The 26,370-nt window shown below is 38.5% G+C and overlaps 1 long non-coding RNA gene across 7 annotated transcripts in view; it reads left to right on the top strand.

Moving 5' to 3' along the window:
- LOC309667176 overlaps positions 1-26,370 on the top strand; it is a 169,291-nt gene that overhangs the window by 63,568 nt on the left and 79,353 nt on the right. For 4 of the 7 annotated variants that reach the window (XR_014267578.1, XR_014267579.1, XR_014267580.1 and 1 more), the window contains one exon: positions 18,162-19,232. This is a non-coding gene — a long non-coding RNA (uncharacterized lncRNA). Of the gene's footprint in view, positions 1-18,161; positions 20,367-26,370 lie in introns of those variants that run through there. The other 3 variants (XR_014267582.1, XR_014267583.1, XR_014267584.1) reach the window with 3 other exon arrangements.

Below are 26,370 nucleotides of genomic sequence, written 5' to 3' on the forward strand. Positions count from 1 at the left end.
AAAACTCAGTGGCTAGGAGGGAACCAAAAAGGATAAAATGCTACAGTAAGTTGAAAACAGTTGCCTGGAGTCATTTAATAACAGAAAAAAAGAGTTCTTTAGGTCTTGAGGTCATTTTTATATTAGAGTGTGATATAATAATTGATGCTCAAAGTGACCCTGAGTCATTTTGAAAAAAAAAATTATTGTGATCAATATGCCCTGTTTAAGGTGGTAGAAAATTGCATAATATATTTAAGAATGATTTCCATTTAAAGTTGTTCAGGGCTTCCCTGGTGGCTCAGTGGTTAAGAATCCACCTGCCAATGAAGGGGACATGGGTTCGAGCCCCGGTCCGGGAAGATCCCACATGCCACAGAGAAACTAAGCCCATGCGCCACAACTACTGAGCCTGCGAGCCACAACTACTGAGCCCACGTGCCACAACTACTGAAGCCTGCACGCCTAGAGCCCATGCTCCGCAACAAGAGAAGCCACTGCAATGAGAAGCCCGCACACTGCAACGAAGAGTAGCCCCCGCTCTCCACAACTAGAGAAAGCCTGTGCATAGCAACAAAGACCCAATGCAGCCAAAAATAAATAAATAAAAAAAATAAATTTTTAAAAATTTATTAAAAAAAAGTTCAAATATCAAAAGGATTTGGCACTTTCAGAGGAAAACATTTAGTAATAGGAAAAAATTTAGTCTCTACATAGTTGAGGTTTTATTAATACCCCAATTAAAGTATTTCCTTTGCTAAGATGCCTCCATTTATGATTGTACCTTAATTTATCGGACTTTACTTCATAAGATAAGGCATTTATTCCACTGGTTGAAAATAAATTATGAAGCAATACTTAAATGTTTGTAGTACTCTTATTTATTTAGGCACATTGAAAGCTGTATTGTATCAGAATAAGGGACGCCCACAATATCAGCATACAGGAGAAGTTCACCAAGATGAATGGATTTCGAGTGAAGAGATTTTATTAAAATATACGCCTCTCATTTTTGGAGCTCTACAGCTAAAGGAGAAGCAAGAGACCATAAACAAGGTGGTATATTTTCAGCAGTGTTTCAGATATCTTCTTTTTCTCAGCATCAGATCAACTGGTACATTGTTATTCAAATTATATTCAAAGAGTCCAATATTGTCAGTTTAGGATTGAAAAACAAAGGCTGAGATTATATCAGATGAAGTTCTCAGTATTATAATTAAACGAAGGTAATGTTTGTCATATTGAACAAAGAAACTGTCTAACAAAATTTAGCCCAGGTTTTGAACCATGGGCTCACGTTTGCCTACTCTTTGGTGACTCTGCGACAACACCTCTAAGTGTGAAGTTAGGTGAGGGATGCTAACGAAGGAGAACAGCTTATTTACAACAGCATTGTAGGCAGAGTTCTTTCAGAGTTCAAGCATACCATCTTTCCTTCCCAACGAGCAATTGCCTTGCACATATGCTCTACGAATACCAAATACAAGGAACCTGGTTTTTAATTACGAAGTAAGATATCATTCCAAAATTGCATGATTGGTGGTTGCCTTTTGCAATGCAATGAACGTAAGGGAACCTGACATTAAATGTCTGATGTGTTGCCATGACATTTTCTGGAATTTTATTTTATGCCACTTTTAAGGTGCAAACTACGTTAAATTTGAATTCCTTGGGGGGTAATAGAGTGGTACAGAATTAAAGAACCTAACTCTGATGTTGGAATGGCTATGCTCACAGAGTATATAGTTCAGGTTTTAGAAAAAAAGTAAATACAGACATAGAGACACACTGGGGTCTTTATTCTCTCCTTACAGTAGTTATATGTTTTGCTGGATATAGAGGCCATTTAGTCAGGGAGGGATGTCTCTAGCTTTCCCTTTGAGTAAAGGGAAACATAATAGAGTGGAGGAAAAGACAATGGCAGTCAGTGCCCACCACATTTGAATGTGCAGGCCACTGAAACTGAGAGAAAAGGGTCACAGACTGTGTAGTGTGTATATAGGTGTGCGCGGGGGGGATTGGTTTCATGACCTCCCGCGGATACCAAAATCCACAGATGCTCAAGTCCCGTAACTAAAATGGTGTAATGCAGTTGGCCCTCTGGATCCTCCGATTCTGCATCCGCAGATTCAGCATTCCCAGATTCAACCAAATGCAGAATCCGTGGATATGGAACTCCAAGATCGGGGGCCGACTGTATTCCTACACATTACAGAGTTGCTGGAAGAAGCAGTAGTACGACTGACGTTGCTCTAGTTCTCTCTATTCCAAAGTGCCTTTTAGAGTAAATATTATTTGCTCAGCAGGTTTCAACCCTTATAAACCGGAGGATAATGAACGCTAGTTTTTCCCCTTCCTATACCTGTATTTTCTACACCTGCAACCTTCTTTTGTTCATTACTCCCCAGAGATCTCTGACATTCTGAAAAGTGGGGAGCCCAAATCTTAAAGCTGGAAGACACTTCAAGACATCCTCTGTTCTCTCACTGTAAGAGCAAAGGGCAATTAGGTATCATGATTATAATATGGGCTTATATAAATAAAACATAATATAAAAGCTGGGTCATCCTACTTGAAATGGTTTTCAAAGGTTCAGTATGGTCCAAATGCCTTTGACCTCTAAAACACCCAATACAGCTAAACATGATACAGTAAATTTAGTGAGTGAATAGTTACTATTTTTTAGATTATCGTGAGGAGGGTTGATACAGAGACTTTAAAAATCTATTGTCTTGTTTTTAAGTTTCACACCAATAGCTCATAAATGCACTTTTACTCCAACAGTCAGCTGAATGTGTGGAAATAAATCCTTATTTCTTTCCTCAGCCCCACCTAGACTGTTCTTGCCTTCCCCCCTGCCTGTCCCAACCTTCAGAGCCAATCCAAAAGGTCACCATCCACGGGCCTGACTCCATGAGACCTCAGTATTATAATTTTCATTGACCTTTTACTCATTTTCTTGTATTCCACTGTTCCTAAGAGTGTTTTGCATATAGCAATTATTTAATAAACGTTTGTTGACCTCAGTTAACAGCTGCCCTCCTGCCAACCTTAAGATACAATTTAGAATTTTCTTAGGGTCAGGAACTAAGTCATCTGCTTGTTGACCTCTTCCCACTCCACAATGATAAAATGCAATCTAAAATAGATTGAACTGACCTCAGTGCTTTTCTAAGAACTACTTACATGCAGTAGTATGCTAAAATTACATACAATAAACTGAATCACTTTGCTGCACATCTGAAACTAACACAATATTGTAAATCAACTAAATTAAATCAACTAAACTCCAGTATAAAATAACAATTAAATTAAAAAAAGAAAAAAATTACATACAATACATTTATTCAGATTTACCATGTATCAGGCACAGCAAGGTCACTGTGCTAAGACTTTTATAATCATGATCTTACTTATCTCTCATAATTTTGTTAAAATAGGTAATAATGTTACCCCCATTGAGACCTAGATTCATTAAGGAATTTGCTTAATCCTATTCAGCTCATTAATGGCAAACCGAAGACTTGAAACCGTGCACTTAACTACTGATTCTATTGTGCCTCTTCAGGTGCCCAAAGCAAGTCAAGAAGTAGGAAGAACTAAGTTCTAGAGTTTCTAGTGCATGGTTGAGCAAACAGGTCTTCTGATTTCTTCATGCTTTTTTTTTAAACCAATATTATAAATCCAGTAGTATATCTGTACTACTAGGTACATAGAAGGCTTGAGGAAATATTAAGCCAGCTTCTAAATATGGCATTTATGGAAACATGATACTTTAAGTCAACTTTTAGTCCAAGAATTATGTTTCATTTATATCAAGTGCTATAATTGACAAAGTATTTTCATATATATTATGTCATTGGGTTCTTAAAACCATTCAGAGACTATTATTATCTGGCTTTACTGAAGAGGATTTGAGTTTGTGAAAGGTGAGGTAACTTCCATCAAATCATACAGCAAGTAAGTGTGTAAGAATTAGTTCTTTTTATTATACTCATTTTATTTTATTTTTATCATACTCTTATTATAATCATTTATAATAATGATTCTGGAATATCTCAACACATATTAATATCTCAACATATATGTGCATTTGTAATCGACTTCACTAAACTACTAAAAAAAGTTTACAGTTTACTAATAACAATAATAATAGCAGCTTTACCACTTTCACACAGGTTGAACACATGAATTGTCATCCAAACCAGGACCCCCTGAGAATGACAAATGCCAAACTAATTGGGAAGCTGAGACAACAGTCATAAATTGGACCAGCCCAGGCAAACTGGGACTTGTGATCCCCCAATTGAAACAGCACCTATCTTGTGCTAGGTCCTATTCTAAACACTTTACATGAATTAACTCGCTTAATTCTCAAACCTTATGAGGTAGGAATTATACTCATTTTTCAGATGAGAATTTTGTGATGTGTTTAAGGTCACACAGCATTCGTGGATTCTTTTCAGTGCTCTATGCTCTACTGAATCTCTTCGGTTGCTTACAGTAGGGAAAGGGAGAGCAAAGGCCAAAAGAATAAAGACCTGGGTAAAGGCAAGCAACGGTTATGAGAATTTCGTAGGTGAAAAGAGACAGCTAGCTGTTTTCTAGTGCCAGTAGCAGGGTTGGGGGAATAGTTTGTGGGAAGCAGTGGCAATTAACTAAGGAAGTATAGATAATATATCTAACAATCTTGCTGGTTACTCTTTTTTTAAAAATTATTGCACATTTACACACATTAGTGGTGGTTTTGATGTACTTGCTACTCTTGGATAATTATTTAATGACCTGTGAACAATTAGCTAAGTAAGCCCTCTCAGCAATTGACTTTTGTATGTTTCTAGGTAAGATGAGTGAACCAATCAGGATTAATTTGTTATATTAATTGGATCCAGCCTGGGATAGATCCCAGTTTCTCACTCTGAGAAGCCCTCAGGCTTGTCGTGCCTCTGCTAAGGCTAAAGTTTGTTTGTTTTTTCCTAAGTGGGTGTCATCTGTGTGAAGTCCTGGACCCTTTCTCTTAACTACATTCCTTTTCTTCTCTGCTCTGTCGCCTCTTAGTTTGTTGAGAGAAGGCTGTTGGCATTCCACTTCACTTGTCAGGCTGCATATAAAGGCAGAGATTGGAGACCTACAAGTGAAAAGAAATATTTCAACAAACAATGCCTGGTACTTTCAATCTGATCACTTTACAAACAAGCAGATGCTTTCTTTATTGTACAGATGACCTCATCAGGGAAAGTAGATTAAGCTGTGGATCACTCAGAGCCATCCTCTAGCACTTCTCAAATCACAGGCCTATTCTTCTGCTCTACTTTTCCCTTAAAAAAACAAGGACAACCCTAAGTAACATTCATCTATTCATGTTTTTAAAAAAATGGGTAAATATTTATACCTCAAAGAGTTAAATGTAAATAATGTTTCACTAAGTGTGATAAATTGCATTCACAATGATTTTAAAGCAAACTGTGTTTGTGGCAGGCATTATGCTAGAATTTCTTTCATAACTTATTTAATTCTCACAACATTCTAGTACTACTTTCCCATTTTAAACATAAGATAACCACGGGTTAGAGAGATTACATAACTTGCTCAAGGTCAACAGTAATCTCTTCAAGAGACAAATATGCTGTCTTGGTTTCTACCAAAATTAAATATTTTTTCAAAAAGGTGCACAAGAATATTTGCACTTCTCTTTAATAATATCAGTTAATGATATATCAGTTTTGTGCATTTACTACATACTAATCATTATGCTAAATACTTTTCATATATATCTGTACTTTACTTTTACCAAAACCTTAGGAAAAAGTCACTATTATCTGCATTTTACAGATGAGGAAATGGTAGCTAAATAATTTATCCAAGGTGATTAATAAGTTGGAGAGCTGGAATTCAAACCTGGGTCTGTATGACATCAAAAAAATCTTAATTATACTGAAGTATTTTTAATAGTGCAAGCGGAGTCCTTTAATAAAGCATTGATTTTTCACAGCATTGATAGTCTTTTTATAATTTTATATATTTTTAAATTTAAGTTACTTACACACTTTTTTTCACAAAATTAAATACAGGTTGATGACCTTACATTTTCTATTCAGGATTCTTAAATACTTCTGCCATAGGATCTGGACACCAGTAAGCCAACCACTCTACCTAATTAGGTATAATTGAAACCGAGCAGGACCCTGTGGGACTCCTGGGTACAAATCCTTTCTGTGCACCCTATTTCTTGTTTGTAGGAAATCGGCTTCTTTTAGCCTCCTTGACCTTCCCTGAGTTCCAAAGGGCAGATTCAAACAGTTGCTAATCAGGGAAGGGAGAGAATGCAGAAACAAGGGACGAGCAGTCAATAAACTATAGTGCAGACTTGGGGCAGGGTCCTGGTTCCTCAAGGAACATACATGACAGTATCTTTGAGCTCTTCCGCAGAGCTAAGGGCCCCCCACAGCCATGGAGGATGGTAACTTCTGGCTGAGCCCAAGATACCTAGAGCACCGCCCTGTTACCTCACCACCAACCAATCAGAAGAAAGTCACACACCTTGCAGCCCTCACCCCAAATTTTGCCTTTGACTGCTCTTCCCTTGTTTCTGCATTCTCTCCCTTCCCTGGATCTGGAGGTGACCATCCTGTTAGGTCTCCTGTTTGGCCACTGCCTGTTTCAGCTGCTTACAAAGTTTATGTCTGACAGGGTCCAACAGTTTCAGACTAAGATGTTGTTTCTATGTGGGTGGAAGCTGGTTTAGATACAGAATACGTCCATTTAGATCAGGTGGAGAGAGACTTTTACTCTACTAGATAGGACAACACCCACTCCTACTGGCAGTAGTTACAGAAGAAAAAGACCTCTGCCCCAATTCCCGGGAAGTATCTTGAGTATGAAGTCTCTCAGCGGGGAGTTATTAGGGAACCATTGACCAAAACTGCCCACCTTGGCCAGGCAGGATAAGAACTGCTTGCATGAGTTGTTTCACAACAGGAGGTCCCAATAAGGAACACAGTGCCACCAGGATAATTTGGGAGGGGCCAAAAAGAGGGAGGAGATGCCAGCCCATAATATGTCCTGCCAACCTCCCAGAAACCCTCACGCTGGAATCCATCTTGGCTGAGAGATGCTCCCGCCACCAGGAAGGACCCTGAGTCAGACCAAATATGGTCACAAACAAGATGATTGGCCAGAGGCAACCCAGAAAGCTAATCCCATCTCCATAAAACCTGAGACTGCAAGCCACACGGCAGAGCCTTTCTCCTGGGTTCCCTTACCCTGCTGCTCTCCACTCTAGCACCCCGTCCCAATAAAGTCTTTTGCTTTGTCAGTATGTGTGTCTCCTCAGACAACTCATTTCCGAGTGTTAGACAAGAGCTCACTCTCAGGCCCTGGAAGGGGTCCCCCTTCCGGCAACAATAGTATAATAAATCCCATTTCTGAGTTAACCAGGAAGTGAAGCTGAAAGATCAATCCATCACTGGAGAGCTATGAAGAAACAGGGAAGGGACTTCCCTGGCAGTCCAGTGGTGAAGACTCTGCACTTCCACTGCAGGGGGCGTGGGTTCAATCCCTGGTCAGGGAACTAAGATCCCACATGCCACGTGGTGTGACCAAAAAGAAAAAAAAAACAGGGAAGAGTGAAGAAAAGCCATTTAGAAGCTCAGGTGTGAATCTAGAACAGTCTAAAAATTTACCCTTGACTCTTCTGTAAGAGAATAATATGTGCTATAGGTCAGGATATCTCCACCTCAGCACTGTTGCTATTTTGAGCTGGATAGTTCTTTGTTGGGGGTTGGGGAGGCGATCCCCTGTGCATTGTAGGGTATTTAGCAGCATTCTTGGCCTCTACCTGCTAGATACCAATAGCATCCCCCGTGTGATGACAATAAAGTGTCTTCGACATTGTCAAATATCGGGAGGGGGCAGGATGCAAAATTGCCCTGGTAGAAAACCAATGCTCTAAAGCTCTGGGAGGGCTTGGTGGGTCCAAATCCCTAACAAAATACTTTTTCTTGGTCTTTACTGTTTTCTTTTGCTATATTATATCTTCAGGTGTTGGAGAAACCAATGAATTGAGCACATGATTCTCAGATGTTGAAAGACTCTATTTACAGCTAATCAGTTGACTTTGATACAAACAATGCAGGTTTTTGTATTACAAAGGAGCTAAAGACATCAAATGACATACAGTTGTGTTTCATTATCAGTCATTAACTCCACCCTCTTCCAGATTATCAGGCAAAATATGCCATTTAAAAGATAGGAGCCCACTTTTCCAGGATGACCTGACTTTATATTTTGTTGTTATTGATCACCTAACAAAATGAAAGAGGAAATGTATCTTGTCCCACAACATATTTTAAAACAATATCTTACACTGTTGTTTTCAACTTTTTTTTTTTTTAATTATTTATTTATTTTATTTTATTTTTGGCTGTGTTGGGTCTTCGTTTCTGTGCGAGGGCTTTCTCCAGTTGCGGCGAGCGGGGGCCACTCTTCATCGCGCTGCGCGGGCCTCTCACTATTGTGGCCTCTCTTGTTGCGGAGCACAGGCTCCAGACGCGCAGGCTCAGTAGTTGTGGCTCACGGGCCCAGTTGCTCCGCAGCATGTGGGATCTTCCCAGACCAGGGCTCGAACCCGTGTCCCCTGCATTGGCAGGCAGATTCTCAACCACTGTGCCACCAGGGAAGCCCTCAACTTTTTTTTTTTTAAGCAAGTAGAACTCTCTTCCTTAGACATCTGTTGGAAAAAAATTAGCATTTAAAATAGATGAAAACAGTACCCTAGTAATATGCTCAGCTGTAAGGTCGATTTGTACTATTTGCTTATTATAGTCAGTCATCTTAAGAGACTGTTCCTGTGAACATTGGTATTCAAAATGAACAGGAAAGATTAAAAAAAAAAAGTTAGGAAAGACTGTGGCAGGTTTATATCAGTTTTACCATCCAATTTTTTTCTTTATTTGAAAAAAAAAATTGACTCAAGAAAAGTTATAGTTCATACTGTTAGGGATTAGTATCTGAATTTACACTTTTAGCTATACAGCCAGAATCTTTCCAGAATTAAAAGAAAAAATTCAGGCACATTTATTAATTATTAATAAATGACACATTTGCAGTAAATTCAAATATCTACATAGAGGTGGCAAGAGAAAGTGGGTCAAGTGAACATACTGATGGTTTCTTATTTGGTATAGAACATATTTCAGTGTAGTATAGATTTTCTTTTTAAATTATAATTCTTATATGTTATTGAATGTATTTTTATTATATTTTATTTATTTTTTAATTTATTTGAAAGCATATTTTTATAATGAAATTTGAGCTCAGTATTTATAGAAGAGTTGAGTCACCTCCCAGAAATTCTCAGAAAGACAGTTTGAAAAGCATAACCTTACTTTTTTTTTTTTTTACTTATTCAAATGCCAGTGATATTTGTGAATCAAAACTACTAAGCATTTTGTCATCTGTACTTGGTAATTTTCATATGGAATGGTACTTAATTTTTTTTTAATAATGAATTAAAACCCTTTTATTTTAGCTTCTGTTATGAAGGAACCTCTGAGCACTTATACTTTATTTTTTCCATCTGTGTTGCAAATTTCTCCCCCCCAGTTTTTTAAAAACTTTTCTTTAAGATTTTTTAAAAAATGACTATTTCAAACTTATAGAAAAGTTGCATGAACAGTTCAAAAAACTTCCATATCTCATGTAGACACGATGCCTAAAACTCCAGCGTACATTTCTCAAAAACAAAGATACTCTCCTCTTAATCCCAAACAATCCTCCAAATTAGGAAATTGATACAATGCTACCTTTCAATCCATTCAAATTTTGACAGCTTTTGCAGTCTTTTTTCTTTATGAACCAGAATCATGCATTGTGGTAATTTTTACCACTCTTTACTTTTCTTTAGTCTGGAGCATTTCCTTAGTCTTTCCCTGTGATTCATGACCTTGACAGATTGAAGAGTACAGACGTTTCATGTGATAGGATGTCCCCCAACCTGGGCCTTTATGAGGTTTTCTTATGACCAGACTCAGATCATTCCTTCCTGGCAGGAAGACCTCAGAAATGACGCTGTGCTCTTCCCAAGTTGATCGCACAATGGAAGCTCAGGATGAGCATCTATCCCACCCCGGGTGATGCCAACCTTGAGCACTCGGTCAAGTTGCCAGCTTTCTCCACCTTAAAATCACCATTTCCCCCTTTTTGTAATTGGTAAAGATTTTATGTTGAGATGGTTCAGGGCTATGCCAAAGGCTTCAAACTCATTAAGCCTCCACTCACCAGCCTTAGCATCTCTTCCTAATTCCTGCCTGAATTAATGACTATTATATGACTGTCAAATGGCGATTTTCTATTTCCATTATTTATCAGTTGGCATTCTAGTGTTGGATAGATTTTTTTCCCTTCTCCTTCATTTATTTCTCCATTTAATAGTTATTTTTTCATATCAGTATAGATTTATGGATTCCTATTTTATTCAATGGATTGTGATCTGTTACTATCATTACTCTGATGCTCAGTTTTCCAGAATTGTCCAGTTGGAACCTTTGTAAACTTGCTCCCAAGTCTTTTTGACAATCTTTATATCATTCTTTGAACACTTCCTTACGTTCTATGACAAAAAGATAATCCAAGCCCATGTTGTATCTTCCCCATCCAAGTGCTGGAATCAATTGTTTATCTAAGGAGTCCTGGTTCCTTTTAGTGGAAAATGTTACTGGAAAGCAAAATCTGCTCTCAGACTGCTCATTGCTACTGGAGTGTCATTGCTTCTAGACTCTCTTGGAAAACAGAGCTGAACTTCTATATGTATATACATACAGATGCATGTATATGTATGTATATATATTTATATACACAAATCTATATTTATCATCTATTATCTAAAACTACAAGTTCACTCTAATATTTCCAATTCCAGTTCATAATCTCAGGTTTATTTCTAGCTTTCTCTTTTCTTTCACTTCCTTTGACAGTGAGGAACCTGGCTGTCATTATTGACAATATAGTTACATTTTTCTCAAAGTGATTGTCTATAACTAACCTTCCTATCATGCTTTGTTCCTCCTCCACCATCTTAAAGGGGAGGGAAGGAAAATGAAAGCATCTATACTTTTCAGTTTATGGGACAATTGTGGCCCTGAGCATTCAGTACAGTGCATCTCTAGAAGTATTTCCTAATCATTTTACCTGTCTTGCAGTTTCTCTCCACCTCCAGGTTTGGTAGTAGAATGAATATAGAATATTTTGTGGAATTAGAGAATAACGTTCAACAATTGTCCTCAGTCTAGCTACTGTTTCTTCATTTTATCCCCCTTCCCCCTCATCTGTTCTGCCACTGCTGTTGGCTTATTTCTTGCTTGAATTGCTTTAACAGGCTCCTAAATGCCACAGATCTGGTTCCCTTGAAGATCTTCCACATAAACATCAGAGTGATCCTTTTAAAACACAAAGCCGAGTACAACATTCTACTGCTTTAAAATTTCTCAGTGGCTTCCCTGTTACTCCAGACTCATCAACGTGGTTTATAAGGAAATCTATAACTTGATAGATTCTTGTTTTCTCTCCAAATCCATCTCTAGCACTTTCTTTTCTGAACTTCCTATGTCAGCTACCACAGGTGCTTGTATGGATACAAAAGTCATTAAAAGAGTGCTTTTTGATACCAAGCTTTCTGGAGTTGAATTCTCTTTCATTGTCTGATTAAGCTTGTGTTTTGTTTTGTTTTTCTGACCCAGTTACTATTGCTATGAAACTGACCACCCAAAACTTAGTGATATAAAACAATAACCATTTTAAAGCCAGATTTTGTGGATCCAGATTCAGGAAAGGACCAGTGGGGACAGTTGAACGCTGGGTCTGGCGGATCCATTTCTAAGATGACTCCTCACGTCTGGTGCCTGGGCTGATGGCTGAAGAATGGTTTCTGCTGGTAGCTGGACATTTTACTGGCAGCTCAGGGATCCAACATGTTTGTTTCAGCAAACCAGGCGGAAGCTGCTTGGCCTTAGAAGTCACATACTGTCACATCCACTGTACTCTATTGATCGTAGCAAGATTCAAGGGAAGGGACATAGATTCTTTCAATGTTTTAAAACTGTTTCCCCTTGGAGATAAAATGGAGGAACTAGAAGTCTGGGTTAAATGAGTATTTTATAAGGGGGCTAATACACAGTAAGAGGTTGATAAATATTAGATATTTTTGTTTTTCAATGACATTTCTGCCTGGAATTTGGGTCCTATTCCTCACTGTCTGATGAAGATGGAGATAGTTCAGCCCCTCTCCCCAGAAGTCTTCTCTCACTCTTAAAAGCCGCCTCAGGAAGTTTCCTGGTTCCCTGACTTCTACAATGCTTTATGAACGCCCATGTATGTGTTTATTTTCCCTACTAATCTGAGGCTTCTAGGGCAAAGACAACACAGTATCTCTAGCATGCAAGGACCCAAGACCCTGAGATAGGTTGATCATACATCCAATTTTCCTGGGACATTTCCCTTTCACACCTGCTGTTATAGTACAGTTAGTAGTAGTGCCACATTTTATTCTCAAAAAGTTACCAGTTTGGATGATAAATTATGCAGTATCTACTCAAAGAGGCTTCTAGAGTCTCAATCATGTTGGTAAAGGAAAGACTGCCTTTGACCCTCTGATACGCTTTCCCATTGTAGCAGCAGTGCTTACAGGTAACACTGGAGCCTGGGAAACTTGCCTCTCACCGAGGGGGTGGGGAGGCTGTGAGGGAAATATGCCTTATGGTATCCCAGTGAGCCAGCCTGTAGTGCTGAATCACCGGCAGCGTTTCCCAAAAGTGAGTTAAGAAACCATTTCCCACTGACTCAAAGGGTGTGGGGCTGTCACTGGTCCATACTGACTAGAAAGGAATCACCTGGTTTGCTTTGACTTCCGTTGAAAAGGTAGCGAAAGTCCACTCTGAAACCCCATTCCCTGTTGTTCTCCAAGGGTCTTCTGGTATTGTCTCCTAGATGTCTTTCAGGAAACATTGGCTGGTGAGTGCTCTTAGGTTGTGCTACAGAGGAGTTCGAAATGGAACAAAATTGAATGAGGACTAAATTGTAAATAAGCTAATGCTCAGATGTTTGTACTTATCTGGAAAAACAGGTTTAAAAGATCCAGGAAATAGAGCCATCGGTTCACTCAAGAAGGGAGTTTGAAAGAGTGTGTCATCACCTCGGATAGTCCTGCCAATTGCCATTTTCGGAAGTGAATGGGGACTTTTTTTGCCTTTTGGTTGGTCGTCTTCATTTTTCAAAGCCCAGTTTAAGTCCTGCTTTGTCCAAGAAACTTTCCTGAGTTGCCACGGACAGCCTCACCTCTCCTTGACCTCTGCTTCTCCCTAACTCACCTTTATTTAAAAAATTTGCTTATCTGGCAATTCTCCTGTAAGGTCAATAACCTCTGATACAGCATGTATGGGTGCCAAGCTCTGTGCTGAGTGCTTTGCCATAATCATTCCTTCTAATCCCTTACCACCAGGTAAGTACTGTTACCTATATTTTACAGGTAAGGAAACACAGGTAACATTGTATTATTATTTATGTTATTAGATTACATCACCTCTCCCCATCTAATTTGTAATCCTCTCAAGAACTGCAAACAGGTTTCTTATCTCTTGGTATCTTAGCTTCCCCACATGCAGTAGGAACTCAAAGGAGCAAATTGTTGATGTTAATGGCCGGTTTTACTTTCTGTCTACTCCATGAAGATGGAATTTTAAATGTAAATACATAGATGTGCTCTATAGGCCATCTTTAAAGCCCTAGAAACCTCACATCAAGCCAGGAAAATTAAGTGTAAAGAGAAGGAATAATACGTACGTGGGACTTGCCATTTTGAGAGTCCATTGATGTCGCTTTTGAGTCACAGGAAGCTTTGCTTCAACATTTGTTTAAAGGAGGAAGAAAATGTTGAAAATGTTAGGCACATTGTGACTATTTGAATATTCTCTCGGGTTGATTTCCTGCATTACATCTTTGAAAGTGTCCTGATTTTCATATGTATTCCAGTGCTGAGTGGTATTTCCTGTCTCAGCCTAAAAAATGGGATTTGACTCTTAACAGGAAGTGTCAGTAACAGCATCAGCTGCAGTGACAGAGATGCTGCAGCAGTGACTAGCACGTTGTAACACATTTGAATTTTGATCTTAAAATAAGCCACACACGCTGAATAAGTATGTAAATGTATATGAAATAAGTACGAGTGCCTTATCATAATTTTAAGTCTGATTTTTATTGTCAAGAATGTTTCCATTTAAGAGCTTTTAAACTCTTGCCTTAAAGAGTTGGCCAAAGATCATTTTTTTGTTTTTTAGTCTCTTATATTCAAATTGTCAGATATTATGTGTGAACAGGCCATTCAAGGCAGAATCATGAAAATTACAGATGGAAAATTAGGTCATTTTCCTTTTCCAATACAGGCTGCTTTCCTTACAGAATATCTTCAAGTATTTTTTCCATCCTTGTTTAGAATGATGTACACGAATGATGGGGCCATTACAGGTTCCCCTGGGAGGTTATTCCACAGAATAATGGGACTTGCTGCAGGTATATTTTTTACCTGATTTTTGACCTAAACTTTTTTTTTTTTTTGCTCAATTTCATTCTGTTACCCCTTGGACCACCTGTACGGTTCTTCACAGAAGGTTGCAGGATGCTCCTTTTGATAGGAATACTCAAAATAATTAAAGGGATCTGGGTCCATTTATGTTTGATGTGCATAAGTCTGCTTTGTTTACTATGTGCTTATTGACATGGCCTAAGGAGGCATAACGATAGTGGGTGATTCTTAAACATAATCACAGAACTGGATAAGAAAAAGTTCATAAATATTCTTTTAAGTAGGTATAAAAAATATTAGGCCCCTTCTTTTGGGCATATGCCAGGTCTCTCATTTATGGGAAAATGAATGAAATAAACAACCAGATCAGTCTGGTCTTGGATTGTCTAGAACTTCTCCAGTAAGTTAGACTTGTACTAATATGTTCAGTTCGGCTTCATGCTCTAGCCGTAAACTGGGATTTCCAATATGCCGTATCCCAGAGACACCAACCTTGAGGCTTGATCTGTGCTTTATTGGTCTCTGTATGTCCATGGCTGAGCCCGTGCCTGGCAGATATCAAGCGCTTTGTTAGATAGTTGAATCCAATGAATTATGCACTAATTAGAAAAAAAAGTAGTGAGAGCAGCCATGAATCTAGTATTTTTGACACCCAGCGCCAATCATTTTCAATACCCTTATATGAAAAATTTATTTCAGTAATAATTGTGCAATGAAATGAGTAATAACAGCCAGAAGAGAAATATAGACAATAAAATATTATTAAACTTAACAGATAATCATGCAAATAAATTAATTAAAAATAAAAACAAAACAAATGTTACAGAATAAAAATATTTTAGTTTTATATATATACATATAAATTAAAATATAATACATTAATGATTTCTTGGGAAAAAGGAAAATATTTTATACTGCCATTTATTCCATTGCTTCCAGAGGTAGTATTGAAGTGACTTAAGTTTGCCTTCTTTGCCTTTACAATCATTGTTTGTTTTGAGTCTATTGTTTTAAACACTTGAAGCTGTAGTACCCTAGGAATTGGAGCTGCTAACTGCCCTCTAGGCAAGCTCAAAGGATTCCAAACCATTTTGAACTTACTCTCTAAGTGGATGTGGACAGCTGAGTCTCTGGGTATACAAATGGAGGTTCCAGAATACGATGTTTATTTAAGACTAATATGTTTCTATCTATATGAAGATTACATATGTATTATTAAAACTCAACAGTAACCACAGCAATTGCTTAGAACTTGGACCAACGAAAGATATTTTAAGTGGGGAGGAGTATTTTATCATTGACATTGTTTAGAGTTGGCAGAGCATAGGGAAAATAAAAAGCAGTGTGCCTTTGAGCTTGTTTTTTCTTTTAGATTATTACTGAAAAATTCTTAATAGTATTTAAAAATTTTAAATTTCTCTGTAGACAGTGATGACTTGCTTGCACCTGGGGCAGACCATTCCCATTTCCCTCTCCTGGGTTCACCACTGTGGAGGATAGTAATTTTGCTTTGAACAAAATTTTTGAAAAAAAAAAAAAGTTAAAAATCTCAAGTTATCCATTATAGTTTGACTTCTATGGTTTTCAGGTATCCAATACATATTTTTTGAATGCCTAACGAGGAGAGAGAGTGGAGGATGGGTGAAATCCCTCAGAAGGGGGCTGCGGGCATTGGACAGTAGCAGGCCAGCATCAGGTCCCCGGGGGCAGCAGAACAAGGACATCAGCAGTTTAGAAGGGGAAGTGAGCAGTAGAACAAAGAACTGATGTTTTGTTCTGTCGGTGATTGTCATGGGCTGCTGGTGGGAAGAGCAGAAGCAAGAGAGTTTCTCTAGGCTTAACTTCCCATCTCATTCTTTTAATTTCTACCTTTGACCGGGGTTAGCCGTACATGTTTTCCCCATTCTATTGCTCAGTTCCTGAGAAAACCCTTCCTCCTCTTCCTTCAGTGACTTATCTGCTTCTGTCAATAATCTGGAAATTTTATGGTGAAACTGCAAAATGGTGAAACACTAAAATGCATCTCAGGTCATGTGGAACATTTGTATGCCAGATGTGTGGTACAAGTAGGGAGTACTTTGCATTAAATTCTTTCTGACATGCTTCTCTTCTCAGGCTCAGTTTTCTCTTGCTGACTTAGAGTCAGCAGGGAAACCTCCAACATCCTTTGTAGGCATTTTTATACACTTCCTCTCCAGTTAGAGCAAGGGTAACCAAGAAGTACAATTCTCCGAGATGGCTCTTAGCCATTCTGTTTTAGCCCTCATCACTCTGTCCAAGAGAAATCTCATACAAATATATGAGAATGCCCTGTAACCTATTTCATCTTGGCCCCTCCATCTCCTACTCTCTTATCAAAAATAGAATTTCAGCATACCCATTAGGATGGCTACTACTAAAAAAACAAAAACAAAATAACAGGTGTTGGTGAGGATGTGGAGAAATTGGAACCTTTGTGCACCATTGGTGAGAATGTAAAATGGTGCAGCCACTATGGAAATCAGTATGGCAGTTCCTAAAAAAATTTTAAAAAGAATTAATAGATGTAGCTAGTGGGAAGCTGCTATATAGCACAGGGAGATCAGCTCGGTGCTTTGTGATGACCTAGAGAGGTGTGATGGGGAGGGTGGGAGGGAGGCTCAAGAGGGAGGGGATATATGTATACATATAACTGATTCACTTTGTTGTACAGCAGAAACTAACACAACATTGTAAAGCAATTATAATCCAATAAAGATGTAAAAAAAAATTAAAATAAAAAAGAGTTAATATATGATCCAGCAATTCCACTTCTGGGCAAGAGAATTGCAAGCAAGGAGGAGATATTTGCATACCCATGTTCATAGAGGCATTATTCATAATAGTCAAGATGTAGAAGCTGCCAAGTCTGTTGATGGATGAATGGATAAACAAAATGTGATATATCTGCACAATGAAATATCATTCAGTCTTAAAAAGGAAGGACATTCTGACACATGCTATGACTTGGTTGAACTTTGAGAACACTATGCTAAGTGAAATAAGCCAGTCACAGAAAGACAAATATTGTATAGCTTAATTTATAGAAGATACCTATAGTAGCCAAATTCATAGAGACAGAAAGTAGAATGGTGGTTACCCAGGGTTAGGCTGAGAGGGAAATGGAGAGTTGTTGTTTAATGGGTACAAAGTTTCAGTTTGGGAAGATGAAAAAAGTTCTGGAGATGGATAGTGGTGATGATTGCACAACAGTATGAATGTACTTAATGCCACCGAACTGTACGCTTAAAAATGGTTAAGATGATAAATCATCTAACGTTACATGTTTTTAACCTCAGTAAAAAAAGAAAATCTGACAACATAATACACCTTAATCCCAGAAAACTGCATGTGAAAAATAATTATGGGTATTTTACCACAATAAAAGATAATTGAAAAATAGAATTTCAAGTTTGATTGTTACACATCACTCTTCATATAAAATAACAGAGAGCTATTTTAGGGGACTTAGAGTCTGATGGCATGGGCCACATGCTCTAGCTCATCCCAGGTAAGTTTTGAAATAATGCTTGGTGATTGGCGTGGTTTGAATACAATACATGGTTAAGCAGTATTACCTTGTTCTTTCCAGGTCAAAGAGAGGAACAGAAGAGTAAATCAGAAAAGGAAATGGCCACTACTGTCTAATTAGATGGTACCCTCTGAGATGGAGAGATTACATCCCCAACTCATCTACGTCATGTTTAAAGATCTGAATGTTCACTTCAGCTCCTGTTGCATCTTAATGGAGGCTGCTTGTGCAAAATGACGTTTGGCAAAATAAAGTAAGCAAATTGGATGTCATGTGAATTAAAAGCAAAGTTGGGAAGAAAAGAAACCTTCAAAACCTGCAATGGAATATCCACCTTTTGACATTTAGGTTACCAGGCCAGAGATGGCATGGGATATTAGTAAAAGAAAGCTATGATTACTTTGGAGACTATTGGGCAATAAGAAATAGCAATAATGATGCTTTGAATTAAGCCGTTTCTCCCCAGGGCTCACATATGCAATAATTTCTTTTCACAATATACTGAGAAACCAGGGAGGAATGGGTATTATTATCTCCAGTTTATAGTTATAGAAGGTGAAACTGAGGCACAGAGAAGTAATCTGAGTTTGAAGCAGTGCCTCATTGGCAGGGGTAGCAGTAGAAAATAGGCTTAGTTTCCTGATCTCCGGGCCTCCTGTCTATAAATAGCTTGCCTACTGTTCTGTTGATCCTGCCCAACAAAGCTGCACCCCAATGTCCCCAAACATGGCAACAGTTGGCTCCCCAAATAAGCTTTTAAAGCAGAGAAGCCATACAAGAAGACTGGCACCTTTAGGCCCCTCCAGAGGCTAGCAAATGTGTGGATGACCATCACATAACTTCAATGTTGGCTGGTGAACCTCAGTTTCCTTCACTGTCACATCTCTCTGTTTCTAACTTCCTTTGAGCAGGGAGAAAAGACAACTGGAATTTCAGTGAACTCCATTTTCTTGGCTTAGAAGTCACAAGCTCCAGTTAAGTGCCACCCTGAATAAGTGGCTCCTTTGTGTTGAGGGAGAGACCACCCCCTGACCCAGAGATGCGGTTTTGCAACACGCAGATGGAGGTTTCCAGAAGTGCTCAGCTGGAGCAGCTAAATGTGACTGAGACAACACAGTCCCATAGACAAAGGTCAGACCTATTTTAATCTCTGAGTGAGGCTATTACTCTGGGACAAGGCCCTTCTTGTCTGATTTCCTGCTATTTTCAGTGATTCACAAGCCTGAATCTCTTTCATCTGGGAGTGCAGAGCCCCATCCCCCTTTTAGATTTGTTGTGAGTTAAAATAGTTCCCATCCTCAGTCTTCTCGGAGTGTCTTCTTGCAGCCGTAGAATTCCTCAGGCTGTGACCTGGAGGAATCCCTGGGAGGGAGAGTCAGGGCAGCTTGGAATGCAAGCCCAGGGGAGGAATCCGGAGTGTAACAGGAAGTGGGGTTGCTGCTTGCTTGCCCAGAGCCTCGGAGCCGATAGATCAGTGGGGCTGACTCCTCTGACGGTGCTCTGGGAGGCTTCTGCAACACAGCCTTACGCAGGCTTGCCCTGTACTGTCTGCTGAGGTGTATGCATCGTGCAGGTGTTTCAGTCCAAGTCCAGGCACTACAGAATCCAACGCAATTAGGATGAAAGACGCTCCTTTAGTTTCTTGATGACACAGCCCTCATGTTCTGTAATTACTGGTCCATTTGGATAGAGTACCCTCATATTTATGGGTTATTTCTCCAAAGTGAATGCTGCAGTATAAAAGCCTGCTTATCCAGTTATCCTGTGGCTTTTGAGTTTGCTAGTTCCCTCTTTTCTGTAAAAAAATTTTTTTAATAACTTTATCTACTGCGGAAACATCTCAAGTCACTGTTTCTTAATTGTTTAATACCTCAGTTTGATGTAGACAGAGAAGAGTTTGAGAAATGTAGCCAAAGCTAGGCTTCAGGGAATCTGCCCAGAGTAATAATAATGATGAGTTGCCACTTGTTGATTCTATACTCCTTTCCAGGTACTATGCAAATGCTTTACACATATTCTCTAATTTAATCTACATAAGAATCCCATGAGATCATTTTACTGAAGACAAAACAAGGTTTAGGGAAGTTATGTAATTTTCCCTAAATCACACAATTAGTTTGCGGATAGAACTAAAATTCCATCTCAGATCTTCATGCTGCTAAACACAATAGAACAATTTTGCTGAAACTTTGAAAGTAAATGTTGGATCTTCCCTAATGTCATGGTCTTTGTGGATATCATAAAATTAAAGATTTTCTAAATTTTCTTCTCATTCTTTTTAAAGAAAAGGTCCCTGAAGTCAGTGAGAAACTTTGGTGAGTTGCCCTTTTCATTTGTTTATAAGAGGAAACGTTAACTTCTGTGATTGTTCCACACATTCTTGTCACTTCCCTAAATCAAAGAAAAAAAGAGCCACAAAACATGGCTGTAATGCCTGTTTTCATATCAGAAGGTCAAAAAACAAAGATCCATGAGGAAATAGTGGGAAGAGAGTATTGTCACAAAAACACCAGAAGTTGCATAAATAAATAAATAAATGGTTTTGAAGGGGATGGAGAGAAGAAATTAACATTTTGTTTCTGAATTCTGATCCAAATCTAATGTTTTCAGAAATAACAATTCATCCCGCAAAAGACTGAAGGCTTTTGGATTTGGTTGTATCAACACTCCACCCACAAAGTAAAATTAAGAATTGATTACACCCCTCCCCTTCTCTCCTGAGGTCAAGCAAGCCGCAGAATCCACTACTTTTGCTGTGGACTTTGTCTACACCCCAGAGCAAGGTGGAGAGATAAGCCAATTATCCAAATTTTCAAGTCAAAGAAAAAGTAATTTGGCTTTAATTATCTGGTAGAAAGTGTTTGGAAACCTGAATTATTTGGACATATTTTTATCTTTGCTTGATATAAACAGAGTGACTTTGTGTTTAGGCCATTTCAATTGATAGTTATTCAAGACTTCCTAGACTTGTCTCTGCTCATGTGAAGAGAGGTAGCTTCATGTTCCACTGGGAGAGAAGGGCTGAGATCAGAGATTTGCTTTTTAGGTCACTGCCAACACTGAAGAAGGATGCAAACAAGGCTTCTCAGCCCCAGCTTTGCATGAGAATCACCTAGGGAGCTCTTAAAAGTGTACCAGTGGCCCTGGTCCCATATAAGGCCAACCAAGTCAGGATCTCTGGGGTTGGAGCTGAGGCCAGGATATTTTCTAAAAGCCCCCTTGTGATTTGAAAGCATCCATGGTTGAGAATCATTGGATTCATCATGGATATTATCATGATGATGATGATAAGTATAAAAAAGATGGAAAATACTTCAGTTCCATTGTCCAAATGATCCACAGACATTTGATTTTTAAGAATATCAAAAAGAGATAAGGCAAAATGACAGCGTAGGTTTATCTTCTTGCCCTTTCCAATGGCACTGTGGTCTCATATACCTGTCTCAAATAAAATATGCCTTATAGTTCTCAAAGTTAGTTATGAAAGCAAATTCTAAAACAGAAAACTCTTTCAGAAAGATGAGAAAGAAAAATCTCTATGTTCTGATGAGTACTACCAAATAGAGAACAACATTGACCAAAAACCATACTTTTAAATGATTCAGGAATCACCTTCACAAATCTTTTGGCTTTATATTTTACTATTCGCACAGGCACAATTATTTTCCATACCCATTTGATGGTTTAAAGAAGTAGTGGTTCTCAAACTTTATTGTGCATCTAAATTACCCAGGGAACTTGGTAAAATCCAGATTGCTGGGCTCCATTCCTGTGGTTTCTGGTTTGATGTGTCTGGGGTGGGATCCAATAATTTGCATTTCTAGTAAGTTCCCAGGTGAGGCTGGTCCTGGGACCACAGCAGACTAAAGTAGAACTTGAACACCTCTCCCCAAAAGCTCATTATAAGTTTGTGAAGAACAATGTGAATATTTACTTTAGTATTATTTTTATTCCAAAATGGATTTGAACAATTCTCTAAAAGTATACATAATAGGTTAAATTTTTAAATTAAAAAAAAGGTAAGGAAATTTGGGTGAAAAGTAAAGTTTGAGTAGTAAAATAAAATCAAACAGCACATACATATAAAAGGTATTTTAAAAAGTAAGATACAGAAAATGAGATATATTTCACTATTTAACAAAATATACATTTGAGAGTATCAATTCTATATAGCAAATCTTATATCATTCCTGAACTTCTCTTACTTCTGAATTCCTTTGAAACTTAGATAATATAATATTTAGCTATTCTAAAGTCAAGTAAAAAAGGAAAATTGCCTGGCCAATCCTAGGGATACTGGCTAATGATGTGAGATTCCATTTGGCTCTTCCGTATATGCATAGACTGCTTTCAAACAGGATACAGTAAAATGAAATGAGGGGTGACATGTCTGGTTTATTTAATAAAACTGTGTACAGTAGATAACTAAACTGAAAAAATGATTTAGAGGCTTGAAATGTTTAGATTCATTATCTACACAGGAACACAAAATCAAAAGCAGGAGGCATTCTGAGCAAATGAAGCAAGTCAGGTGGAGACTGTGGTCCCCTGACATGGCGCCCTGTCTAACGGGAGCACGTGGCCCTGTGCTGTCAGATAGTTGATTTATTGAGAGAAGCTAGGGCAAATTTTTATACAAAATGTTATGAATTTTAAATGTTGACAACAAATTCAATTAAAATAAATAACACTATGTGAGTCAAACAAAACAGATTTGGGCCAGATTTGGCTTTGCTAATTTGAAAACTTGTCTTCAGGAATTAATTTTTCCTGGTTAATTACCAACTCCTCTTTGCCTTCTGAGTAGGTTTCTACCCAGGCAGCTAATTGAAGCAGAGCCAAACAAATTACTGACTGCTGTTTGCATGGCTTTCCTTTAACCCACTGGTTCTCAAAGTGAGGTCCTAAGTTGTATTAGCATCTTCTGGGAACTTGTAGAAATACAAATTAGACTTGCCCTTCCCAAATGGGCTAATTTCAGATGGCCCGCCCCAGTCTTACTTAGTCAGAAACTCCGGGAATGGAGCCAGAAATCTGTTTTAACAAGCCCCTCCATGTGATTCTGATGCCCACTAAAAGTTGGAGGGCCCCAATTTACTTGAAGAGAATTTAAGGCAGCCTCATTAAACCAGAACAGATCTACTGGGTTGGTAATAAGGTGAATACCTTACCAGCATCCAGAGCCAGAGCGCTTTGGTTATGCGACATTCCAAATGGTGCTGGGTATCATTACCCTGTTAATAGATACGCTGGTATATTTCATTTAAAAAGATATAATTCCAAAGTAGCATGGAGAGTCTCATTTGAAAAGTTTGCTACAGAATATCTGTCAGTTTAGGGATTGTATCAATGGTTATTTACTCTCTTACCAACTGCTCCTGTTGTTGTGCTTGGTGTCAGCTGAAAATATTTTCACTTCCTTTCTCACTCACATTTACCAATTTTCTGAGGGTCACTAGAATGTGAGTATAGTTATAGATCCTTGTAACTAGCCTTCTAATGGGAAAACAGCTTCAAATATACAAATAAGAGTCAAGATATATCTATAGAAGAACACTTACTCTCAATAAAAGAGAATTTAATCTTAAATCAGTATATTTACCAATATCCAGATGTGTGGTAACAAATACCAACATTTCAACTGCACATGCTATTTTCTTCCCTATATTTGACATTTTGTAGTTAGCTGGAGTAGTATAAAAAACACTGGTGGGCACTAAGGAGGCTTGGTTTCTTCATGTCTGTCCCTATCCCTCCATGTGCCTTGGACGGGTCGTTTGTGACTTCCCTTTTCTCAGCCTGTAAAAGGAAGGCCTTGCACTGAATGATCTCTGAGAGCGTTTCAGCTCTGAAAACATTCTGTGATATTTAAGGCTTATTGTCATGTGGGTTACTAGTCTTAGCTGAAGCTTCTTTAGTTGTTTGGCTGTCTGTGGATTGTATATTCACGTGCATTCCATTTAAATCACATGCTCTGAGCTCATTTACTTGAACTTTTATAGTAATACTTAAGCATTTATATATTGCTTTTCATCTTCAAAGCACTTAATATACTTAAGAATCCTTCCAGCAACCCTTTGAGGTAGCTAAGTATTATGAAAATAGAAAGAGGAAGAGGGTGAGGGAGAAAGAGAGAAAGAAGGAGAAAGAGAGGGAGAGAAAGAGAGAGAGAGAATTGTAAGTCATTTAATGATTTGTCTCTGGCTAAAGGAAGAGAGTATACCAGGGCAGCACAATTAGAAATTTTAAAAAATATTTTTTAAAAAGGGGGGTGGGGAGGAAGAGAGACTATACCAGGGCCAGAATGAAAACTGCTTCCCTGTTTCATATTAGACTTGGTATCAAACTTTTCTTCCACCACACGTTCTTAGGGTTTAGAATCCTCCCCGCGCTGCTCTAGGATCTCCTCGAATCTTTGTAGGCTGAAGGCATTTTGATGTCGTCTGCCTCCTTGGAGGGCAGAGACCACATCTTGCACAAGTGCTCAGTTCATAACTGAAGTTTGCTGTTGGTGATGGTGCTATGGGTCCTTTCCTATTTTAAGCTGATGTAACCAAAAGCAGAAGGAAAGAAAGTGAAGGCTTCTATTGCAAGGAAGCAACAAATCCATGGAGTAGATGCTTGGGCTGCTAGCTTGCAGGTTTGCAGTCTTAAATTTTCCTCGTAGCTTACCAGAGAGCAACGCCTTTTAAAATACTGCCAAACACATGTTGAACTTTAGTAACCTGTACTCTCTAACGAAAATGTAACTCTGAGCAGGGTGTATAATCAAAGACCTAATAATGAAAATATTTCTTAAAAATTTAAAGTTTGGTTTGAGGATTCATAATGCTGACACAGGAAGAAGAGTGTGAATGGAGAGAGAGAGGGTGTGCAGAGGGATGGCAGGGAGAAAAGGGCGAAGGGGAGGGAAAGGAAGATGAGTTCTCTGGAGGAGACTCTGCACAAGAACTTCAACTATCACCACAGTGTCCTCCAGACATGTTCAAAGACAGGAAGACCAGTGCTAAGAAGTGAATGTCAGAAGTACCCGCATGAATGCGTCTCTTGTATGAAGTTAGATTGCTTTTAGCATAATGCTATGTATTTTACTTCAGAAATTAGATCAGATTAGACCTTTATTTTGCTATCCACTTGAATCCAAGAACTCATTTCTTTGTAAATTTCTAATCCACCATATAACAATTTTAGAGGTGTTTTATGGTTATAGAAATTTGTGAAACGGCTGCTTAAGCTATATTTATACATAAGCTTATATGCTCCGATTAAAAAAATAGTAACACACAAAAAACAACCCGAAGCTAGTTCATCAATATTTAATGATGAGATTAAAAAATGGAGCTTTGCTGAACCGTGTTTTTAAGTTGGACAGTCTTCTCCTGGCAAATATTCTAGATGGTGTGCCCTGGGACTTGGTATAACTGCCTTGCTCACACTGTTGCAAAAACATGCATTTGCCTCAGAAAGTAGTTTCCTGTTTTCATATTTATTGGCTCACTGAATTTTATTTTCCAAAGTACTGAAATTTACTATCAGATGAAAAGACGTCATAGAGGATGGGGCTGGGCGTGGCCTCCTGTTTGTTTCTGACTGAGCTGCTCCTGGTGCTGGCACTTCCCTGAGGTCCCAGCAGGTATTGTTCCTGGAGCTTATCTTCCCAGGTTCTGAAATGTGAGGTTTTCTGTTGATAGAAAGTCGGTAGGGCTTTGAGGCGACTCCCTTTCTCATGCTGGTCTACTCATGACAGACCTGTTCATACAGACTTGGTAATTTGTACTGTGCAATAGAGATAGATAGTTCGTTTTTGGAATTGGTCTGGGATTCCAAAAAAGGATTCCTGGGTCTCAAGACATCCTAAGTCAGTAACCGGAAGATTTCTGATGGTGAAAACAATCACCACATAATGAAGGAAGCTGGCCAATCTTGAGGGCTATTTTGTCCAGGCAGTTGTAGAGCCAGGGAAATTGTCCTGTCTTCATAAGTGACTGGAAGTCACTTGAAGTCCTCAGAAGGTCCCTCTTCCTTACACAATGCTGAAGGAATACTCGTAAATTTTTACTTTGCAATTCTTAGTTTTCTTGACAGTGCAGCTATCCAGGTGGAAGTGATTTCTCTGTGCTCTGCAAATCTGTTCCTTAACAGCTTACTACATTCTACTTTGTATTTTGATGAACTGTCTACATAACTTATTTGCTGTATTAAATTTAAGTTCTTTTTGGTAGGAATCATATTCTATTAATTTCTATATCTCTTTGTGCCTATAATTCTG

Source organism: Balaenoptera physalus, assembly GCF_965194825.1.
Source record: "Balaenoptera physalus genome assembly, chromosome: 9".
Lineage (NCBI taxonomy): Eukaryota > Metazoa > Chordata > Mammalia > Artiodactyla > Balaenopteridae > Balaenoptera > Balaenoptera physalus.